This window comes from Ovis aries, chromosome 20 (genome assembly GCF_016772045.2).
Source record: "Ovis aries strain OAR_USU_Benz2616 breed Rambouillet chromosome 20, ARS-UI_Ramb_v3.0, whole genome shotgun sequence".
Taxonomy (NCBI): Eukaryota; Metazoa; Chordata; class Mammalia; order Artiodactyla; family Bovidae; genus Ovis; species Ovis aries.
Genome location: NC_056073.1, coordinates 49,288,636 through 49,310,993, shown reverse-complemented (window position 1 = coordinate 49,310,993; position 22,358 = coordinate 49,288,636). Strand labels below are relative to the sequence as shown.

At 52.3% G+C, this 22,358-nt stretch overlaps 1 long non-coding RNA gene across 1 annotated transcript; it reads right to left on the bottom strand.

The window, feature by feature from the left end:
• Nucleotides 1-17,422: 17,422 nt before the first annotated feature.
• Nucleotides 17,423-22,114, bottom strand: LOC105603904 (uncharacterized). The gene is made up of 2 exons (XR_001023254.5): nucleotides 22,054-22,114; nucleotides 17,423-20,464 (listed from the first exon to the last, which is right to left on the bottom strand). It is a non-coding gene; the product is annotated as an uncharacterized LOC105603904 (long non-coding RNA).
• Between the last annotated feature and the right edge of the window lie 244 nt (nucleotides 22,115-22,358).

Genomic DNA, 22,358 nt, shown 5'->3' with positions numbered 1-22,358 from the left:
CAGACATAAGTGAAATTGTTGGCTCAGCCTTGCTATCAATATTTACTCTCCGATATGAAGCCCTGGGCATCTGCTGTAAGACATCTCTGTTTACAAGGCCCAAAACTCTACGGATGCATTTCGTGCAAAACATCAAAAGTGTCACGGCTTCTGGTCAGTCCTGGTGGGAAACCCACAACCAGGGCACACGGTCCTCCTGAGGCATTCCCGGATCAGGGTGGAGGAAGTCCAACCTCCTGGAAACAGGGGGGAAAAGATGGCCTGCGGAGACGGCACACAATGGGGGCGTATTTAAGCGTCAGGCACTGTGTAGACAGTTCACGAAATGGCTCCCGTAATCCCTGCAACAATTCCATGGAGTAGGTTTTATTTCACAGACAGAGAGCCTGAGGCTCAGAGGGATGCAGTAATTGACCAAGATTTTGACCCAGATCTCTTGCCTTCCAGACGTTGGTCTTCCAGCCTAGCTGCATGGAACTGTGCTTGGGAGCTTGGATAAGCGGGTGGCATCTGATGAGTCAGGCAGTTAAACAATGGACCCCACTCTCTAACTTCTCTTTTCAGTGGTCCTGCTCGTCTGCAGCCTTTGGCGTAATGGAACAAGCAGCCTTGTGTGGTTCCCCCTTTACCAGCTTGGTGGACTTGGATGGACCAACCGTGATTACGCATCAGCTTCCGCAACCCCGAAAAGGGAGTAACAGTGAAGCTGAACGAAGATAACAACCAGGGGCTCTAGAATAAGGGTCCATCTTTAGATTTTGGAATGAGATGGACTCGTGTTTGAACCCAGAGTCTACAGTTAAGAGCCCTGTGACCGCGGGGGCCGTTGCTTGCATTCTTTAGGCTTTGATTTCCTCTCTGGACAGAGAGGACAAACAATGCCTCCCTCACGGTGTGGCTGCAGGGATTAGTGGAAGGAACGGAGGGACGCAGGAAGCACTTTGCTGGGTGGTTAGAAGGTTGTGAGAACTCAGCGGACGCTCACCACGGCTATTACTCACACTGACTCTCCCAGAAGACTGCTGCCTGGGAACTCAGGGCGATAGCTCATACAGGGAGGTGGCTTGTAAGCCGTCCCATTTCCTCTGTGTGTTACGTATCATTAGCGGTGATAATGGGTGTGGCCTGGCAAGTGCTCACTGCTAATAGTTCTCTTACGTTTATTCTTTTTACTGTTAATCAGTACACTATTCTTTATTTTCAATTTTTTGCTTCATAACTAAGATTTGTGCAATTTTCACAGAAGAGTAGGGTACAAATTCTATTCAAGTTCCCATAGACTATAAACTAGGAGACCCAGGAACATAACCAGGGACGTAGAATAAGGTGCAAGAGTTTCATGATCTACAGGTTGAAGTCATGCAGAGTCTGTCCTCTTATCACTGTGGAATTATGTTAGAAATCAATATCGAAAGATATTTGAAAGTAACGCACATATTTTCAAGTACAGTGTGACATTTACCAAGAGAAATCCTTGGCTTAGCCATTGAGAGCCTCAGTGAAGTTAGAAGACTGAAAAAACACAAGAGGATGATTGAAGAAAACATCTAAGTGAGGAATTAATATCAAAATGAGAAATTAGTATCAAAAATACTTTTAAAATCGCATGTATTTGGAAGTTAAATGTCCAGTTTTTAATGATGGATATATTTAAAAAGCCATAACAAGGAAAATTTTTTTAAAAAAATATTTTTAACGTAACAAAAAGGAGAAGAGAATTTACCAGAATTGGTTGCAGGCAGCTGGAGCTGCTCAGTGCAACTAAATACAGTGCGGAATCTTTGCCTCTTAGAGTTACGCTCTAAGAAAGGCCGAAGGAGTCAGCCACTTCTTACTCTGGAATCCAGAGGTTTGAACCGAACATCACGGGATCTCAGGAGCAAACACAGCGTAGGAGATGAGCAAAATCGCCCCCGAGCGGCCCCAACGGGGGGGACGGACACGTGAGGAGGAAACATTGGCTCTTGCCCGTCACACAGTCGGTCTCCCCCAGCCAGTGTGGGCCCCCACCAGCCTTTAGGATCCACCCCAATCGCTGCATCTGGAAAAGCGTGACAAGCAAAGGGACCACCTGACGACCCAGAGGAGGACGGCGCGGGTGGGTAACTGAGAGCAGAGGGGGCCAAGCCCACAGCTGGCGCACTGGGCTCTCCTCAGGCTGGATGGGAGCTTTGCAAGGAAATGAAGAGGCCAGGAGACAGGCCAGTGCCTTCCCAGAATGGGTATGGGACGTGGGGGCACCGGCCGTGACGCTTCCCCCGTCCTTCCCATGGCCTATGACATCACCCTTTCCTGCTGAGCCCGGGTGGACCTGCACAGTCCTTCCCAACAAAGCCCATCAGGCGAGCGATGCTGAAAGATGGCGTTACTATGCAGGGGGAAGCCCAGGGTAAGTCCCGCTTCATAGTATCAGCCCAGAGCGCCCCCAGCTTCTCTAAGGAGGGTGGCAATGCAGTCCTGTCGGTGGTCTGCCTAAAACTTCCTCCCCTTCCTCTTTCTTGGCAGAGTTCACATCCGGCTGTGGAGGCTGAAAGCACAGGATGCTTGCTTTCCCAGCCTCCTCTGCAGCAAGGACACAGAATTGAGCCCTAATCCTGGCCAGGGGCACACAGGGAGATGCCTCCTATATAACTTCCAGGGCAAGTTTTCCTTGCTGATCAGAAGATATTTGCAGAAAGAAACTCCACTCTATGCTTAGAACTTGCTAGTGTGGAGATATAACATCTAGGGTTGTGGCCGTCATCTCGTAACCATAAAGCACCAAGTCCAGAAACACAGACCAGCGCTCTGTAGACAGAGGGCTGGGGATATATCACGCACATGTGTCTCTATTCACCTGCTTGGCGTCTGAATTTACCGCATTTGACACCACTTACTTCTGAACCCTGGTGATGCGAGAAGAGTCCTTGTTTAAACCACTTACAGCTGGATAGGCTAGGACTACTGTAGCCGAAATCTGTCTTCCTGGTCCGAACCCTTTTCTTGTGTTTGTAGCATCTCCTGCGTTAAGCGTCAAAGCACGCCCCACAGCACAGAAGTTGACTACGCCAACTGCTCGCTTCCCTAGCTTCCTGGGCAGTTCAGCATGGACTGACTCCACCAATCAGGCACCCAGGCCAAGCCCTGAGTCAGAAGCCAGTGGTGTGGAGAGACAGGGACGGTGCAGAATCCACACGAGTGAGGAGGGAGGGCTGCACCCAGTGTCCCAAGGCCAGTGGCCAAGCTCTGACTGCAGTAGCGCCTGGGCCCGGGGGCCTCAGTCAGCTTCAGGCGCAGCAGCAGTGGCATTTTTTTGAGCACACTTAATCGACAATGTTGGTTTCAGGTGTATAGCCGAGTGATTCAGGTCTACACATAAATATACATGCCTGTGTGTGTGTGTGCACGCACGCTATACTTAGCCATGAAGTCCTGTCTGCCTCTGTGTGACCCATGGACTGAAGCCCGCCAGGCTCCTCTGTCCAGGGGGATTCTCCAGGCAAGAATACTGCAGGGGGCTGCCATGCCCTCCTCCAGGGGATCTTCCCAACCCAGGGACCAAACCCAGGTCTCCCACATCGCAGGTGGATTTTTTATCGTCTGAGCCACGAGGAAAGCCTATACATATATATTCTTTGTCAAATTCGTTTCCATTAAAGTTGACACCAGATATTGAGTACAGTTCTCTGGTTAATCAGCAGGTTTAAATTAGTTACCTACTTTATTTTGTATACCTTATTTATAGTAGTGTGTATATTTTAATCCCAATCTCCTAATTCCTATCTCCCTGCCCCAGGGGGCGTTTTTTGATGTGGGTAAGGGAGGCCGTTTCAAGCTGCTTAGCTTCTGAGCCTGGCTCTCCATCCTTCCATGAGTTTCTGAGCTCCTCAGTACCTTTTAAACCAATTTCCACTTTTCTTGAAACAGCAGACTTGATTTCTGTTGCTTACAACTAGGAATACTGACAGGACAGCAATCCGCAGGCAGTGGTGGCTATGGGTGACGCAGTCTGCCAGAAGCCCTCTGTTAGAAACTGCCCACTCGCCACCTCTTTTGAGCATAGAAAACAGATGCGTCCCCAAGTCCTAGTGTGTACAAAATCAAAGCATTTTCCATTTCTATGTTTGGATTTCCATGATGAAGGAGGCATAAAATTCAATTAAATCATTAGAGTCCTCTAAAACTCTACATGAAATGTGATTTTCTACTTCCTGAAAGGAAACGCGAGGTCGGCTCTTCTCTCCCGTGGGGTTGCTTGGGGGGTCCAGGGTGAACCAGTTGCCATAGCAAGAGCTTCCTTTTCAAAGCCCAGCAGAGACACGACCAGTTCAGAACGTGTCCCCGAGGCCGGGTGACTCCAGTGCTTCCGTGGAGGCCAGCTTCACTGTGAGCTGCGGGCATTCTTGTCAAGATTCCTGAGACCTTGGTGTGGGGCCAGCAGAGTAGGTTTGGGTAACAGCTGTTTCTCTCTGGATCCTGTTTTGAATTCTGTGATAGATGAGGCTCTGAGTGAGCCTTAGAGCCATGGGCTCACTTGCTTCGAATCATAATTTTCAGCCACTCTCCTCATCTCCAACTTCTTTTTTCGCGGGTTAATGATAATGACGACAATAATGTCTTCTTTTTATTAAACAGATGCTAACAGCGTTGTTACGTTCTAGAGGCTTTGTCGACGTGATTTAGTCTAGCCTCCTCTCTCTCCTGCAACGTTTTTCAGATGAGAAAGCCGGGATACAGGGTGGTTAGGAAGCTTACAGGGGTCACTCTGGGAGGTTGATGTTACTAGTCATCTTTTCACATGTCCTTGTTTTATCTCCCACACAGACCCCTTGAAGGCAGGAACCAAATAATGTTGATCTTTCTGAAACCCATGGTTTTAGAAATCAGGCGTTGGGCTGCTCCGTTGCTGTCTTTTAACACATTTCTGTGTGGGAAGATGAGAGGAAGAGGCTTGACCAGGGGCTCCGCGCTGCTCTGGGTCTGGTTTGCCTGTTTCTAATGCGTGTGCCCTCCCTGCCCCGGGCCCCCCGCCCCCTGCACTGGTTTCGAGCAGCCAGTGTGAAGGCACAAGGGACAGATGGGCACGGCTGGTCTCACGGGCCATGGAAGGGGCTGCGGGGTTTCCGTGGCTGCTGGCGGAGCACGAGGCGTCTAACCCCAGAGCGGCCTTGTTTGGGAGGCACCCTGGCTCTGTGATCCTCTAATCAGTTCTCAAAAGCACAAAGCCTCAGAGGCGTCTGCTGATGGGGCTGGTGAATGATTTACCCAGATCTCACTCTGGCATAGGGGTTCTGTGTTGCCCAGTGGAGGACACCCGAGCTCCATGCAGCCCCCAGGGGTAGGAACCCGACCCAACACGGAGTTGTGTTCAAGCAGCCAAGGGCTGTGTGACCTGTGTAAAACCCGTCTTCCTAAGAGCAAACAGAACAAAACCTTTTTGCTGTGGCTTAGAACAAGGTGAGGAATTTCTTCCAAGAATGATTAACCCTAAAGATAAGTTAAGCACGTCTGACCCAATACCGAATTCAGTGATACGACAGTCTTCCTGCCAGCCAGCAGATTCCGTCACTCATTTATGTCTGAGATGCTCTTGTTTAAACAAAAAACAAAACGTCTCTTGTCCAAGCCTTGGTCAAACTTACCACCAAGAGGAATGTGTTGTTAAAGGCTTGCCATTAGAGATGCTGGACTCCATGCTCCTGAAACAACTGTTCCCAGAACATTACTAGGTAATTGTGTTGTTAGCAAGGGAATGGATTTCTAACTTTCACCAAATCTAAAAAGAGCTCTGAATCTTTTAAGTTACTGAAATTGAAATAATGTTTGACTGCTTGATAACAGACTGACGCCCTTGGCGTGTACGCTCAGCAGTCTTCCTACAGACTTTCATTGCGTGTCTTTGGGTGCCAGACTTCCTGTAGGAACCTGGGGATATAAAGAAGGAAAACACACAGGCTGCTGACGTGGGGTTGAGGTGGCTGAAGAATGCGTTCCAGGGCTTGGCAAACTGCAGCCCGAGGGCCACGCACCCAAAGCCTGGGGTTTAATGGACCAGGGCCACCTCCATCCACCTTCCCACGTGGCAGTGATAAAGAACCCGCCTGCCAATGCAGGAGGAGACGCGGTTTTGAAACCTGGGTTGGGAAGCTCCCCTTGAGAAGGAAATGGGAACCCACCCCAGGATTCTTGCCTGGAGAATCCCATGGACGGAGGAGCCTGGTGGGGTCCATAGGGTTGCAAAGAGTCAGACACGGACCTGATTCCTTCAGTGGAGACTGAGGGAGAGAAGGGAGGGATGCTCTATCAGGGAGGAACTTGAAAGACCAAGGGGAGAAAACCTAGAGTGTGTGAAAGGACATCCCTGAGATTAGGCTCCACTCTGCTCGGTTGCTTCTGTCTCGCCCGACTCCTTGCAACCCCGCGGGACAGAGGAGCCGGGCGGGGCGGCAGAGTCGGACTCGACCGATCACGCATGCCCGCACCTCCATTCACAGACATGCTATCTGTGGCCATTTCTGCTGTGGCAGAGCTGGGAGGCTGGGACAAAAACTGGTGCTGTTGTTCAGTGACTGTCATGTCTGACTCTTTGAGACCCCCTGGGCTGCAGGACGCCAGGCTTCCCCGTCCATCACCATCTCCCAGAGCGTGCTCAAACTCACGTCCATGAAGTCGGTGATGCCATCCAACCACCTCATCCTCTGTCGTCCCCTTTTCCTCCTGCCTTCAATCTTTCCCAGCATCAGGGTCTTTTCCAGTGAGCTGACCCTTTGTATCAGGTGATCAAAATATTGGAGCTTCAACTTCAGCATCAGTCCTTCCAAAGAATATTCAGGGTTGATTTCTTTTAGGATGGACCGGTTGGATGTCCTTTACCTATTAGGTGGCTCTTTCCAGAAGAAGCTTGCCAGGTTCTGGCCTCGAAAGAGAGGATGCTGACCTAGACCTAGGCACTGACGTTGGGAATAAGGAGAAGGATGTGAAGCCCGGTGGGGTTGAGGAGGTGGACTTTGCAGGGCAGGGTGGGGGCAGAGAAGGGGGACAGACAGTAGAGAGCACCCAGCTCTCTCTCGGGGGCTGGGAGGGACCCCGTCCCCACCCCCAACACCTTCGTGTACACACTGGGTCCTGCATTTTCTGGAAACTTATTAGCAAGCTGTTTTTCCCAAACACCCCTATACAAATATGAGCGACCCTTTGGTCCAGAAAGCCTGGGGCAATATGTCTGAAATGAAACCCGTCTTTTTCCAGTTACTGGTAACTAGAATATTAACTAGCTTTTCTAATGCTGCCATAAGACTGAAAGGGGGGGAGGTCAGTCATTTATATGAAATATAGCAATATTGGATTCGGCAAGTCAAAATCTATGAAAGTGGTCTTTTTTTTTTTTTAATCTTTATCATGACTGAACTAATCCAAAGTAAAGCCCTATTAGGTAATTTGATAATAACAGTTTCACAAAGTAGCTACTTGGTGACTCGACAGTAAATCTTTGCCTTATTTATTCTTTAAAACTTAATTAGAGAATTAACGGCAGGTTCTAGGCGGGTAAATAGGTTTGCTGTGAGGGAAAGATCAGTTCCTTGAGGAAGTGTTCACTCAGCCTGCTCCTTCACGGCATGGTTCAGTGAAAGCATGCAAGGATCCCAGGTCTTGTAAACTTCATGAATCCTGTTACATTAAGTCCATCGTGCAAAATAAAGTTATTAATGACTATTCAATTCTGCAAGCCTTGTCAGGGTCCCTGGGTGTCAGGAGTGGCCCTGTGGCTGCTCTCGGGACCAGGAGGACCAGAAAGCCGAGGCGTCTTCCCTCACTGAGCTCTCAGTCCAGACTGAAAGCACAGAGGGTCAGGGTGCGTCCAGGTGTGTGAGACGTGAGCTCCTCTTTTCTCTTTAGTTTTACTGAAGTAAGGTTGGTTTACAATGTTGCTAGTTTTTGCTCTACAGCAAAGCGACTCACCTCTACATACATACATGCATTCTCTGTTATATTCTTTGCCATCATAGTCAGGGTTCCAGCTATAGTTCCCTGCGCTCTACAGTAGGACCTTGCTGTCTATCCAGCCCATATATAACAGTATGCGTCTGCTCATCCCAAACTCCCGATCCTTCCCTTGCCCCCTCCCCTTCCCCTTGGTGACCAAAAGCCTGTTCTGTGTCCGTGAGTCCGTCTCAGGTGTGACCCGTTCTTGATAGAGGCAGAACCGTCCTGCTACTGGTGGCTAGCTTCCGGTCCTCCCCGTTCTCATTCTTCAACCAATAAACTGACCTTCTTGCCTGCACGCCCCTGCACCTTGTGGCTGAAGTGGAACGTGACGCCCAGCCAGCCCTGACCCATCCAGGTGCCTCCTGCTCCCATCACAGTGAGGGACGCAGGTCCCTCCGGGACTTGCTGAACTGCTGCTGGGAGGACCAAGCCCTTCCCTCGTGGGTGTAAGGCTGTGGACCGGAGTCAGAGCATGGCCGCCGTGGGCCCTCCCCTAGGTGGAGTTTGGGACCCAGGATGCTGGAGCCTCGGCCCAGGCTCTGCTGCCGAGCATCCCCGTCCTGCCCCAGTTTGGCTTCCAGACCAGTAAATTGCCCCTTTTTGCCTTAGCCAGTCTGAGCTGGGTTTCTGGACCTGGCAGGAAAATTCCGAAGAGTGAAAATGGGGTCGAGGAAGCAGGGGGGCGAGAGGGTGGGCTCTCACTGGGGCATCAGAGAAGTGAGTGCGTCCAGTTGAGTCCTGAAGACCGGCCAGGGTGTCTCCAGACAGAGGCAGGGGTAAGGCCGGCCTGCCAGGAGCATCCCTGCATAGGCAGAGTCACAGCAGGTCTGCTGTGACGGGAGGCGTGGGCCAGGCTGGACAGGGCGAGGGAACAGAAGACGCCCGAAGGTGGGGCAGAGGCCCTGAGACGCTCACGAGGAGGGTGTCCCACAGCCTCGGTCAGGAGTGCCCCCCTTGTCAGCCCTTGAGGAGAAACTACTCCCAGGCAAGCGGCAATCTGCAGGGCAGCGTTTGGCTGGACCTCGTCTCTCATTACGACGGCTCCCACCCCAGCCTCTCTGTAATTAGGGCTTGCTTTCCTCTCCTGATAACCACTGTCAGCCACGAACTCCCAGGGAGGAATAAGCCATCTGACTCCTACGTGACTCTGAAATACAGTATTTTGGTTGGGTTTTAATTTGCCTGGAACTGCTACTAAAAATTGAAACATACATATAATATTATGGTCTGGCGCTTGGAATACAGAAGCTTAGCTTGAAAAGAGCAGTTGAGTATGCGGTTCATAAACAAATATGCTCACTTCTAAACATGAAAACGTCTCAGGCTCCTTGTAGGAGTTGGTTGATTCTCTTTGTCTTGGTCAAGCAAGAGACTTTAGTTTAAAAGCAGCACATAATCCTTGAAGGCAGTTTCTGGAAGTCTCGGAGTCTGACAGATCACTGCAGCAGGAAATAAAATCAGGGAAACCAGGACCTCTCTGGACTATTTCTACAGCTTCCTGAGAGCCTGGAATCATTCCACAGGGAAGTTTCTGAAATGCGGCAGGGTCTGTGGGTAAACGCATTTGGAAAAGGCTGGGTGTAGCATCCTTCTATTGAGGACCCACCAAGCTCCTGATTTTCTGACGGCTCTGAGAAGTCCCGCAGCAGAGGGACGAGATTGTTGGGGGGGCCTCAGGCAACCTGGGACCCACTTTCATACGGCATAGCTACACAGGACGTGGGCTGAGTTGTGGGTTTTCTTAAGGGTCCAAAACAAAGCTTGGAGAGGCTGTAATGGAGACGAGAATTCGCAAGGGCTCTTGGCCACCTCTGCTAAGTGAGCCAGCCTGTCCTGTGACATGCCAGGCACAGACCGTCCCCAGACTCGGACACTCGGCCTTCCGACCTGTGATGAACATCCTGTAGGAACCTGGGGGTGTCCTACAGCCTGAGGACACTGCGGCTCATGGCGCCCCGTGAGGACATGAGCAGAGTGAGCACGGCTCGTGTGGGGCAGTGAGGAGCCGGGGTGACCAGAGAGAGCCTGTGCTCCCACATGTCAGACCGGCAGATCGTGATGTGTGTAGATCCGGAGGTATTGCGGCCAAATAATATGGTTCTTGGCTTTAAGAAGCCTAACGTCTGATGTATCAGGGTAGATTAAACCAGAACACAATGAGCTATGTTACATCAAGAACATGGTACACACGGATTCAAGACGGAGGAATCGTCATTGTTTGGGAAAAGAACTATCATGAAGGGCTCCCTGGGGAGGAAGTCAAGTTAAGGAGAAGCTCGAACAATGAGTGGAATTTCCAGAGAGGTGTCCATACTGTTACCAGTTAAGAGCGGTGCCAACAACAAGGCCTGGAAAACCCAGCTGGCGGCAGCTTCATTATCTCATGTGAAGGACGGAGGCCAATGGATGAATCTCGACAACATGCTAAGAGAAGAAAGCCACATCCGCAAGATTGCATTCTGTGGCTTCCATTTGCGTGACATTAGAACAGGCAAGCCGATGGCAACAGAAGGCAGAGACCAGCTGCCAGGAGCTGGGATGGGGCTTGACTGCAAAGCGGGCAGGAGGGGGCTTGTTGGGAGGATGGGGATGTCTTGACGGTGGGGGTGGTCGTACTGCCATCTGAATGTGTCACTCAGACAGCTGCATGTTTAAAATGGGCTGCGTTTTGTATAGACCTCAGTCAACCTGATTTATTTTTCATTACAAAAAGATATATACTCATTGCAGAAAACGCAAAGAATACAAAGAGGCCCAAGGAGAACTTGAGGCCCCTTCATCGCACTGAAGCGCGGCCTTGGGGATCTGTCGTCACAAACCTGGGATTACAGTGTCAGTGCTTCGCGATTGTTTCTTACAACTTAAGCTTTAATGCCTCGCGAGCACTTCAGTTGCACTCATCTCACACGCTGGCAAAGTAATGCTCGAAATTCCCCAAGCGGGGCTTCAGCAGTATGTGAACCGAGAACTTCCAGATGTTCAAGCTGGATTTAGAAAAGGCAGAGGAACCAGAGATCAAATTGCCAACATCTGTTGGATCATCGAAAAAGCAAGAGCATTTCAGAAAAAAAAAAAAAAAAAACCATCTACTTCGGCTTCATTGATTACGCTAAAACCTTTGACTGTGTGGATCACAACAAACTGTGGAAAATTCTTAAAGAGATGGGAATACCAGACCACCTGACCTGCCTCCTGAGAAATCTGTATGCAGATTCAGAAGCAACAGTTAGAACTGGACATGGAACAGCAGACTGGTTCCAAATAGGGAAAGGAGTATGTCAAGGCTGTATATTGTCACCCTGTTTATTTAATTTACATGCAGAGTACATCATGCAAAATGCCGGGCTGGATGAAGCACAAGCTGGAATCAAGATTTCCGGGAGAAATATCAATAACCTCAGAAATGCAGATGATACCATACTTATGGCAGAAAGGGAAGAAGAACTAAAGAGCCTCTTGATGAAAGTGAAAGAGAAGAGTGAAAAAGCTGGCTTAAAATGCAACATTCAAAAAATGAAGATTATGCCGCTTCATGGTGAATAGATGGGGAAACAATGGGAACAGTGACAGACTTTATTTTCCTGGGCTCCAAAATCACTGCAGATGGTGACTGCGCCCATGAAATTAAAAGACAGTCACTCCTTGGAAGAAAAGTTATGGCCAACCTAGACAGCATATTAAAAAGCAGAGACATTACTTTGCCAACAAAGGTCTGTCCAGTCAAAGCTATTGTTTTTCCAGTAGTCGTGGATGGATGTGAGAGCTGGACCATAAAGAAAGCTGAGCACCAAGTTGATGCTTTTGAACTGTGGTCTTGGAGAAGACTCTTGAGAGTCCCTTGGACTGCAAGGAGATCCAACCAGTCCATCCTAAAGGAAATCAGTCATGAATATTCATTGGAAGGACTGATGCTGAAGCTGAAGCTCTAATACTTTGGCCGCCTGATGCAAAGAACTGACTTATTAGAAAAGACCCTGATGCTGGGAAAGATTGAAGGTGGGAGGAGAAGGGAACAACAGAGGATGAGATGGTTGGATGGCATCACTGACTCAATGGACATGAGTTTGAGTAAGCTCCGGGAGTTGATGATGGACAGGGAGGCCTGGGGTGCTACAGTCCATGGGGTCGCAAAAAGCTGGACACGACTGAGTCTGAACTGAGCTGAGTACGTCATCTTATGGATGTACCAGAAGTCACTTAACAGTCCGCACGTGGGGGGAAATGTGTGCTCTCCACTGTTTTCTGATCATAAATAACACTCCGCCACACCGGTGCCCTTCCGTGGAGCCATCAGATCCCCTCCAAGGTGTGTGTGGTGAAGCTTTAAGTGCCTCTAGTGCTCGTGACGCATACCCAGGGCAGAGTCTTTTGGTTAACCTCAGGCAAGTCATCACTTGGGCAGGTAGGCTTTATTTTTAAGGAACTGAAACTCAAATGAAGCCAGGTCTCAGGAGTGAGGAGGCAGCCAAGCTGTGGAAAGTCATGTGGGTAAGATGACCAGCCTTCTGGAAAGTTCCCTAAATAGCTCCTAAAGACATTTTCAGAAGGAGCGGGGAAGGGCTCTACTATATCAGCAGCCACACAAGACAGCCAGCCCAGAGCCGCTCTGTGGAGGGAGCGAACCCCCGCACATCTGGCCTGCCACTGAGATGCCTGGACCTCAGCCTCACACACCTTGGACAGCAGTGTCCCGCATTTTGCAAAAGGTGGATTCCTTCTCATATCTGTGGGTCCTTCATTTACATGACTGCTGTTACCCCATCCTCGATGCGGTGGGGAAGGACTCACTGTCAGCTCTCATCACGGCTCCGCACTGGGGCACGAAACCCACTCCCGGCTCCGAATCCGGGTCCTTATCTCCCGGGATGAGTAACTGGGGGTGTGCACTTGTGAGTGTCAGCCAGTGAGTGTTCCCTGCGCTGGGCTGGCTCCTCCCAGACCCAACTTGTCAGGACAGCTGTCTGCACCAGGCGCCCCATCTACTGTGTGACTTCCTCTTAATAACCCGCAGAAACCTTGTTGCTGAATGCGTTCACACTCACAGGTATCTCAACGAGGACTTCAAGCCACCATCCTGGGGACCCAATCCAACCCACAGTGATTGTTTCCTTCCACCTTTCATAATTTCTGTTCATAGCCAAAAGTTTATCGTAAACACACACAAGTGCCCTCCTGACGGACTGGTGAGTCCTAGGCTCCTCTTGGGGAGGGGAGTCTGGGGGCATCTTGGGTGCCATGTCTCGGGGTGGGGGTCCCCGGGCAGGGACCAGAGATGACGCTAGACAGAGGTGTGTCGTCTGGTCCAGAAGAAACACCCCACGTGGTGAGACGCCAGCAGATCTTTTAGGGGAACCCAGTTCTACCCATAACATCCCCATATACTCTCACCCTGCCGTCTCCCCACCTCAGACACCTGGACCTTGATCACGATGACGGATGGGGCTCAAGTCCACCTCCCTTCCGGAGGGGAGTGAGAGCTGGGTGTAACAGGAAATGAGAAACATCTGTTTTAAGTCGTGACTCTTGATCGCTCACCTCTGTGAACACCTGCCTCCAACAAGAACTCACAGTGCAAGGAGCCAGCGCGAAGAAAACGCACATCACCCCGTGTGCGGCTCTGGAAAGGCCGCTTGGCGGGGAGTCGCGCCTGGCTCTGTGAAGTGGGGCTGAACCAGGGGATGCTCCGTAAGTGCCCGTTGGGTGAAGTCAGGAGCGCTGCAGAGGAGTTTCGAGGGAGACCCACACCTCAGAGGCCTCACCCTCTATTACTCAAAACACACTGAGACAACGCCAACCTCCACTTCTGGACTGTAGTAGAAATGGGGTTTATGAGTGTGAATTGCTGTGTGAGCAGACGGCAGGGTGTGTGTGAAAGAATACGAAGCCTTAGGACACGTATAAGCGTGAGCTTTGTAAACCACCCAAAGCAGAGGGCTCTGCTGAACCATGCAGCCTGCTCTGGGGGCTGAGCTGGGGCCAGGGGAGGACCACCAGAGAGTCGGGAGCAGAGGCAGGGGGTGGACTCTGAGGTCCTGCTGGTGCCCGAGCTGGACCCCCGGACAGAGGGGCTCATGAGATGCCCCCGACCCCTCCCAGCCCCTGATGGGGGGCAGCCCCTGCCCTGCATCCCGGGGATCCAGGTCCTGAGAGGCCTCACTCTCAGGAAGCTATGCACCCAGTGGCTCCAGCTGAGTCCTTCATGCTCTTGACTTAGCAGTCCTCAGAGGGACAGTCGGGGGGCCAGGGGCTCAGGAGCCCGGAAGCTGACCTCTGGGCTGGAGACACTCGATGGGCTTGGGCAGAGGCGTCGGCCACAAAGTGCAGCCTGCAGGGATGAACATGCTTCCGCTAAGGTCGGGGACACCTCAGTCAAAGGTCTTCAAGGCAGCCCGGGGTCCTGGGCCAACTCGGGGAACAATCGCCTTCCAGGTGCCCCACCAGCCCCCAGACTCATATCTGGGCTCAGACTTTGTCCTGTCATACGGCCAGGCCCCCTCCTGTCACCGGATGTCCTGTTCTCACGGGTTAGTCTGACCCGAGGCCAACCTCTCTGGTTCAAGGCCCTCTGCCTCGGATACAGCTGACCTCCACAGACTTTCAGAGCAGAGGGGCTGAGGCAGGTTGTGATTTTGTTGAAAATAGCAATGCTGACAATAAACGCGCCGAGTTATCTGCCAGTCGCTGCTCCAAGTACTTCACATGTAGAAACCTGTGGACTCCTCCCAGTGATGGTGTGAGGCGGGACACCTGGGGTCACAGACGGGGAAACTGAGGCAGATGCCCACCCACGCCCTGCAGAGCGTGGCCAGCCGGGCCCTCGTGGGCGGAATGCGTTTGTGTGGATTTGCTCGAAAAGTGACTCCTCCACTGACAGTCCTGAAAAACAGTGTCGTTGGCGGAGGATTCCACAGAAAAATGCTCTCCCAGCTCCAAACAATTCCTCACAAACTTTTAAACATAATCCACTTCAGGACATCATACTGACATTTTAACGGTGCTGTTTCACCTTCTGTGGGACCCACTGGAGGAGACCTGCCCCCTGCCCCTCAGACCCCACCTCACAGGCACCCCCTCCTCCCAGCTGCTCCCCTCCCTCCCCACCCCCACCACAGGACACTTTCATCAGAAAGAAAATACATGAATTTTTTCCTCATTCAGGTACATCCTTGTGAGAGCAAATCTGCCTTCATGGAAGAAGTCACCACAGAGATTATCCCCCAAAGTTGCCCAAATGGTGACGCACACCCGGGTGATTGCAGCTGATCACATTCGTCACATATTTGAAAGTCGCGGGGCATGTAGATCTTAGAAGTTTTTGTCACAAGAGAAAACTGTAACTGCATAAGGTGACGAGTGTTAACTAGATTGATGGTGCCGATCATTTCACAGCGTATACAGAGACCGAATATATACGCATGTCGAACAAAAAACAAATATATCCTTACATAGACAAACAGACAGTAGCATTGAAATCACACTAGATAAATATATTCCCTTGCAACTTGAATTTTCATGTCACAAGATGTCCTGGAGACAGTTCCAAGTCTCCGCCATCTACAATTTACACTGTTGTTTTTAACTGTTCCATCAAAATCAGAGTAGAAAAGAATTGCTCAAATTTTTTACAAAAGTAGGACAGTCTGGGAACAGCAGCCCCTCCAAGGGTTTATTAGTAAAAGAAGAAACTCTCAAGAAGGAAGCCCATGAAGGACCCAGGTGGGCTGGAGGCAGAGGTGGAGGAAAGCTGACATGTCGTAGCAAGAGGGCGATGGGGAGGTCAGAGCCCTGGGAGGGGATGGGGAAGGGGAGAGGCCCCCTCTGCCTAACTGCCCACCCCAGTCCCTCAGCTCCCCACCCACCGCTGCCCAGAGGCCCCCTGCAGTTCTGAGTCTGAGGTCTGAGCTTGGACTGGGACTGCAGACGTCAGAAATCAGGAGCTCAGTGACTCCGGACTGAGCAGCTGTCCTGCTGGGCCTGTTCAGAACCTGGGCCCCGACCTGAGCCCCTGAGTCCTGCCTGGCTCTTACTCCAAAGTCCCCGTTCTGTGAACTGAGTCCTGTGAAGTCGGCCCCTCTCTGAGGCCCCAGGATGGAAGGTGTTCCCCTGAGCTCGTCTTGCTCTCCCGACCAGCCTTCCTGGGACCGGCTTCACCAGCACGGGGCCTTCCTGGGCAGCCCCTCAGAGCCCCAACCTGCCCACCTGCCCCCTAGCCCCAGCTCTCTCCTGTGGCCTGCGGGCCTGAGTGTTCCGAATTCCGCTCCCCTGCAACTCTCCACGTGCCCTCCTGGGTCAGCCACCCTCCGTGCGGACCAGACCCATCACCTCCTCCTGGTGGGCCTGGGCCAGGGCTGCCCACACCGCTGTGGCTGCCAGAAGTCACACTCATTACCACGTGCATGTGAGTTGCTCAGTCGTGTCTGACTCTTTGTGACCCCATGCCCTGTAGCCCACCAGGCTCCTCATCCATGGGATTCTCCAGGCAAGAACACTGGAGTGAGTGCCATTCCCTTCTCAGGAGGATCTTCTTGACACAAGGATCAAACCTGGGTCTCCTGAACTGCAGGCAGATTCTTTACCATCTGAGCCTCCAGAGAAGCCACATGTGCTGGTGCCCACTCAGCGCCATCCTGGGCTCCCCCGTGGGCCAGGTGGGGACCTCAGGATGGGACAGGAGCTGAGGAGATACTGGTAGCCAAATGGATGGATGAATGGTAGGTGCAAACTTCAGTGCAGAAAAGACAGCAGGGGAAGACAGAAAATGAGAGGCAGAGAGAGAAAGAGATGGGGAGAGACACAATTTCTGGCCTGTCTTCCCCCACAGGTCTGCCCTGGGGAACTTGCCCAAGGACCCAGCTCTGAGGGCCTCATGCTGGGCCCAGTGTCCCGGGTTCCAGCGTGCAGGCAGTCTGGGCTCTGCTCAAATGCACCCCAACAAGGAGCAGCCCAGAGTGGGCAGGGCCCCTCCTGGCGGGCTGAGGTGCAGGGGCCTTGGGCTGGGGGAGTGCCCTCTGCTCAGGGGAATGGTGGAAACAACTGTGGCAAAAGGAGGGGTGGAGAGGATGGAACAGAGCCGCCCGCTCTGCAGCCCCTCCCATCAGATGTGGGTTTCTTTCTCACACCTGGAATCCAGGCTGGCCTTGCAGTCTGCTTTACCAGATGGAATAGAATACGCTGGAAGTGATGTGCAGATTCTGAGCAAGGCCAGGCAAGATCTCGCAGTGTCCGCTTCCCGCTTTCCAGCTGTGGCCACCACCGTGTAAGTTGCCGAGGCTTTCGCGGTCACGTGGTGGAGAACCCTGGCAGCTGGTGACAGTGCGTCTCACTGCCCATGTGTCCGTCTCAGACCATCCCCAGCTCATCCACCCACCAGGTGGCCACAGCCGTGAGAGAGACCCTAGGTGAGACCAGCAGGAGAACCTTGGCCCAAACTGCTGAACCACAAGATTCAAATAAATCGTAGCATTTGAACAAATATTTATTTGAGCAATAAGTCATTGTTACTGAAACAAATAAACAGTTGCTATTTTAAGCCTGTAAGTCACAGGGTAGCTCTGTTTCATGACAAAGATCATGGAGACGTAAGAAAACAACCCATTACTGTTATCTCAGCAGTGACCTATTTTCCAAAACCGCGCAGGACCAAGATGCTGCTGTCAGTATGGACGAGTTCACTCAGATCACTGCCTTCAGTCTGTGACCTCTGTTCCCAAGGTGTTGCTGATGGGGGTGGAAGGCGACCGCTCCCCAGGCCTGCAGATGGGGGGTGGGTATCTGCTGAGACACTCAGGCACCGGGGCATCTCGAGGGTAGTCATCCAAAGCTGAGCTTCTGGGACGTTAGTGGATAAGCGAACCACCCCGGGTGCCTTGTTAAAACGCAGGTTCCAACTGGGGGTCCAGGCTAGGGCTTCCTGACCCCCAAGGTGACCCAGGGCTTCGGGGCCACAGCCGACTGTCCGGGGCAGCAGGGGAGCAGGGGTCTCCGCACTGGTTCCTCACAGGGCGCCTGTGCAGAGTTGCACAGAAAGCTCCAGAAACTCTGGCTTCCTCCTTGTCTGGGTGGAGCCTGGGATGGGATGTCCTGACAGTCCTCGGTGATTCTAACATGCAGCCTGGGTCGAGGACACCTGTGCGAACTTGCTGTCTATGGCCGTTCCACCCCGTGGCAAGCTCTCCCACCCCGTGAAGACCTCGCCTGCCTCCTGTGAAGGAGCCCCGCTCACCCCGTCCTTTGGCGTGGTTGGAGCCTGGCCGAGGGCTGCTGTGGGGTTAGGGTGTGCCAGCAGATGTGGGCCCGGGGGGCTCTCACCACCCCCTCCCCAAGCAGTGAATCTCAGGCCACCCTGGGAGTTGGCAGGCCAGTCTGAGGCAACTTAATCTGCCCAGTTTGGGGAAAGACCCGGTCACCAAGAAGACTTATTCACAAGCAGAGGGCATGAGGCCTGCAGGACCAGGGCGGAGGACTCAAGGGGGCCGAGGGCTTGGGTCAGTGTTGGCCAGTGCCTGGTGTCCAGGCTGGAAGGCCCCCTGTGGTGAGCACGGCCTGCCCTTGAATCAGGTACAACTGACACCTGCCAGGACCCGCCTGGGGGCCAGCCTGAGTGGCAGCACCTTAAAAACACCGAGAGTGAAAAACTAGAGATTTTAGAATTGACGGTCCTCTTTGAAATGGACTTTTTCTGCATTTTTGATGTGAAAGAAAGTCATTTGAAACAAAAACAAAAACCCAAACACCCCCGCGTGAACTGGAAGCTGGGAGACGGAAGACGGTGGTTTATCTGTTTGTGATAAGAAGGCAGCTTTGCAAAAGTACGGAAGGTTTGGATGGGCTCTACCAGTCATGAAATAGGGATGTCTGTCCCTTGGGCAGAATGAACAATTCCAGTGGCCGGACATTGAGGATACTAGTTCGGAGTCGTTTGGGGTCTTTTTGTGGGGAGGGTGGTATTGTAGTGATGCTTGCCTGGGGGGTGATGGTATGTGGGAGAAGGAGAGAGAAGGAAAACAGAGAAGGGGGCCCAGGGGGCCGCAGCTGTAAATATCACTGTGCAGCCCAGAGTCTGGGAGACTGGGCTCCTCTGTCCAAGCCTCCACCCCGGCCTGTTCCCTCTTGCCCCTACTTTCCTTTCTTCTCCCAAACCTGTACTTCTTAAATTACAAAATTATCCCATATTGCACAAGTCTAAAAGCAGAAGGTGGACATCCGTCTTTTTGCCCAATCCCTCCAACAGTGGTTCTCATCTTTCAGCGTAAGAACCGTCTAGGAGAGGGGTCCTCACCCCGGGCCGTGAGCTGGTGCCTCCTGTCAGATCACTGGAGGCTTTAGGTTAGAGACAAAGTGCACAATAGACTACTGTGCTTGAATCATCCTAAACCATGCCCTCTACCCCAGTCCGCGGAAAGACTGTCTTCCATGAAATTAGGCACCGGTGCCTCAAAGGTTGGTGACCGCTGGCTTAGGAAACATGTTAAACATTCCAGGGACCCAGCCCAGAGGCTGAGTCACCAGGTCTGGACCGGGTCTGGGAGTCCCCTGATCAGCCGCCCCTGCCCGCCCCCTCCCCCAGGGATTCTGCCCCCGGCTCAGCTGCTGGGGCTGGTCACAGGCGTGTGCCCTTCAATCACCAGTGCACACACACGCATACACATGTGAAAATGTGAAAATGCTGTGATGTGGAAAACACGCCCAGAATACATGCCCAGAGGCAGGACCACTCTACAGAAAGGGCACAGTGCTTCCAGCCCGCTGGCGGAGCCCCAAGTGAGGCCCATCCATCACAAAACCAGCGTTTCCTGTGAGAATGCCCTGGAGAGCCGCTTTCTGCAGCCCTGGACTTCGACCCCTCTCTGCCTCACAAAACCCGCCCACACAGAGTCAAATAAAGCCTTGCTCTGGGGCAGCGACAAGCCGACCAGCCGAGGCTCTGCTGGGCTTTATCTGCAGTTGGCAGCACAGGAGGCTCTGCTGCCCTGCAAACGGCCCTGAGCCTCTGCCCCCGGGGGCCAGCAGTCTGCGGGGAGTGGGTGCTGCAGTGGGCGTCCTCTGTGCCTTGCCAGGTTCTCTGATAGAATCAGGTCCCCAGCGACCACGCAGGATGTGGAAAGAGCGCAGATCCCAAGGTCCAACAGGTCCGAGCTCAGGTCAGCTGTACTTATGTGGATAAGTCTGCCTCTGGGCCTCAGTTTTCTCACCTGTCAAATGGACACGGCGGTGCTCTTCATAGTGGCGAGGGCTCAATAAAAGGACACAGAGGGGGGCTTTATCCAGAGCGACGTGTCAGCGAATTCCTCCAGTCCCCACTGTTCACTGAGCACCTGTTTCTTACACCTGGTGCATTTGCCTGTCTGGACCTCGCTTCCTGAGCCCTGGGAGCCGGCCGCGTTGGGTGGAGCTCACACTCTGGGGCAGCTGGCGCTATTGTCATTATTTCCTGGCCATTGGTCGCCGTCAGGCTGGCTGTTGATGGATGTGAGCAGAGGGCTCAGGTAGGGGGCTTAACCTGCAAAACACCAGGCACCTTCTGGAGCCCCGGCTCCCCACATACTCAGGCCTTCCTGGAACCATCAGAAGTGGGGCCTCATTAATGCAGGAGCTCATGGAAGCCTCTTCGGATAAATGACTCCATAGAAACCTCCTCTCCCCACCGCGTGGCTCACTCCCCCAGTGGAGAGGGAGCGGAGATCCCCTGGCTCAGCTCATATTTCCCGGCTGAGAGAACGCTGAAGGTGCAGCCACCAGCGTCCGTCAGCTGAGGCCGCTTCCACGGTCAGTCGAGGTTCTGACCCCACAGAACGCGCCGAGGAGGGTGTTTCCTGGGACTGAGGGGTTTGTCTCATTGTGTAAATTTCAGACCGCTTAGTGTGTAAACAAGAAACTGTGCTCAGAAAATTGCAAAAGAAAACCCCAAAGATAATAAAGACCCCAGAAAAATGGAAAATGTCTTTTGGGGGGTAATGAAAGCCAGGAAAAATAAATTTTAAATTCATTTTGAATAAGGCTCTGTGTTATTTCAATTCTCTGTGTATGTGAGTGACTCACTGTAATCCAGTCAAAAGAGATGGAAAAAAATGAAATGAAAAACGGCAACTCCAGACACAGTTTAGATGCTGGGCTGTGTTCAATGTCTCTAACAAATCCCTAAGTGGGAAGAGAGATACAGTTTCCACCACAGGCTATTTCTTCTTGCTAAATAAACGTGGTATGTTTGTGTGTGGACACGCGTGTGCACGCAGCTGTGTCTAACTCTCTGCGGCCCCGTGGACTGTAGCCTGCCAGGCTCCTCTATCCATGGGATTTCCAGGTAAGAATACTGGAGTGGGTTGCCCTGTCCTCCTCCAGGGAATCTTCCCAAACCAGGGATCGAACCCACGTCTCTTGCCTCTCCTACATTGGCAGGAAGATTCTTTATCCCTGAGCCACCTGGGAAGCACTTAAATAAATGTGGACTCTACATAGTGAAAGAATGTTGGCTTGAAGCTGGGCTGCGTTTGTAGCTGCCCAGAAATTGTCATGTCTGGGTCCCCTCCTGCTGGACAGAGGTTCTGTCTGCATGGGATACGAGCCTCAACTCCTCTGTTAATTTAAAAGTGTAAGCCATGGTCTATGCGCTTATTAACTGAAATCCGTTGACTGAGCACCTTTTATAGCATAGATACTGAGAATGCAGACAATCGAGCCTAGCCTGCCCTCACAGAGCTCAGAGAAGGGAGCCACATCCCAGCAGGGACCGCAGGGCAGAGGCGGGGTGCAGCCGGGCTGTGCGACCAGCAAGGACTGCAGGAAAACGGAGAGCAGAGACGGCCCGGCGGACGGCCGACGTATCATTTAGGCACATGGCCCCGCACCTGGGGAGAGGAGGAGGCTCTGGGGTCTGGATCTGGGCGACCAGAGGGGCCCCCTCCCTGGCAGCTCTCTTGCTTTAGGCCCGGGTGAAATACTTCCCCTTTGTGGACCAGATGGCAGGGCCCTTAGATGCACTCACCGAGGGGGGGTGTGCGCACCCTGACCGCTCACTCCTCCGCCACCAGAGGAGGTGAAAGTCCCTTCTCTTCCTCCTCTTCCTCCCGCCACCAGCTCCCGCACACTCACCTTCCCTCCTCACCATGTCTGGGAAATGCGAGCGCTCAGGCCGTGAGTTCCCAACTGCCCCAGAGTGACCCTCATTCAGGAGCCACTTTATAAACATCAAAAGATCATTTTTCCAAAACCGTTTAAAAAAAAAGAAAGAAAGCCCAGGCACAATAAGGACACACTGTGCTTCTCGGTGTTTGTCTGTGAGAAGTGTTTTTCCACTGGCGTTTCAACTGAAGGGTTTTGTTTCTCCTCTCATCTCTCCTTGAGTTCTTGGCGGCCATCCACATACCAGCGTTTCACCCTTCCCTCGCTCTGATGGA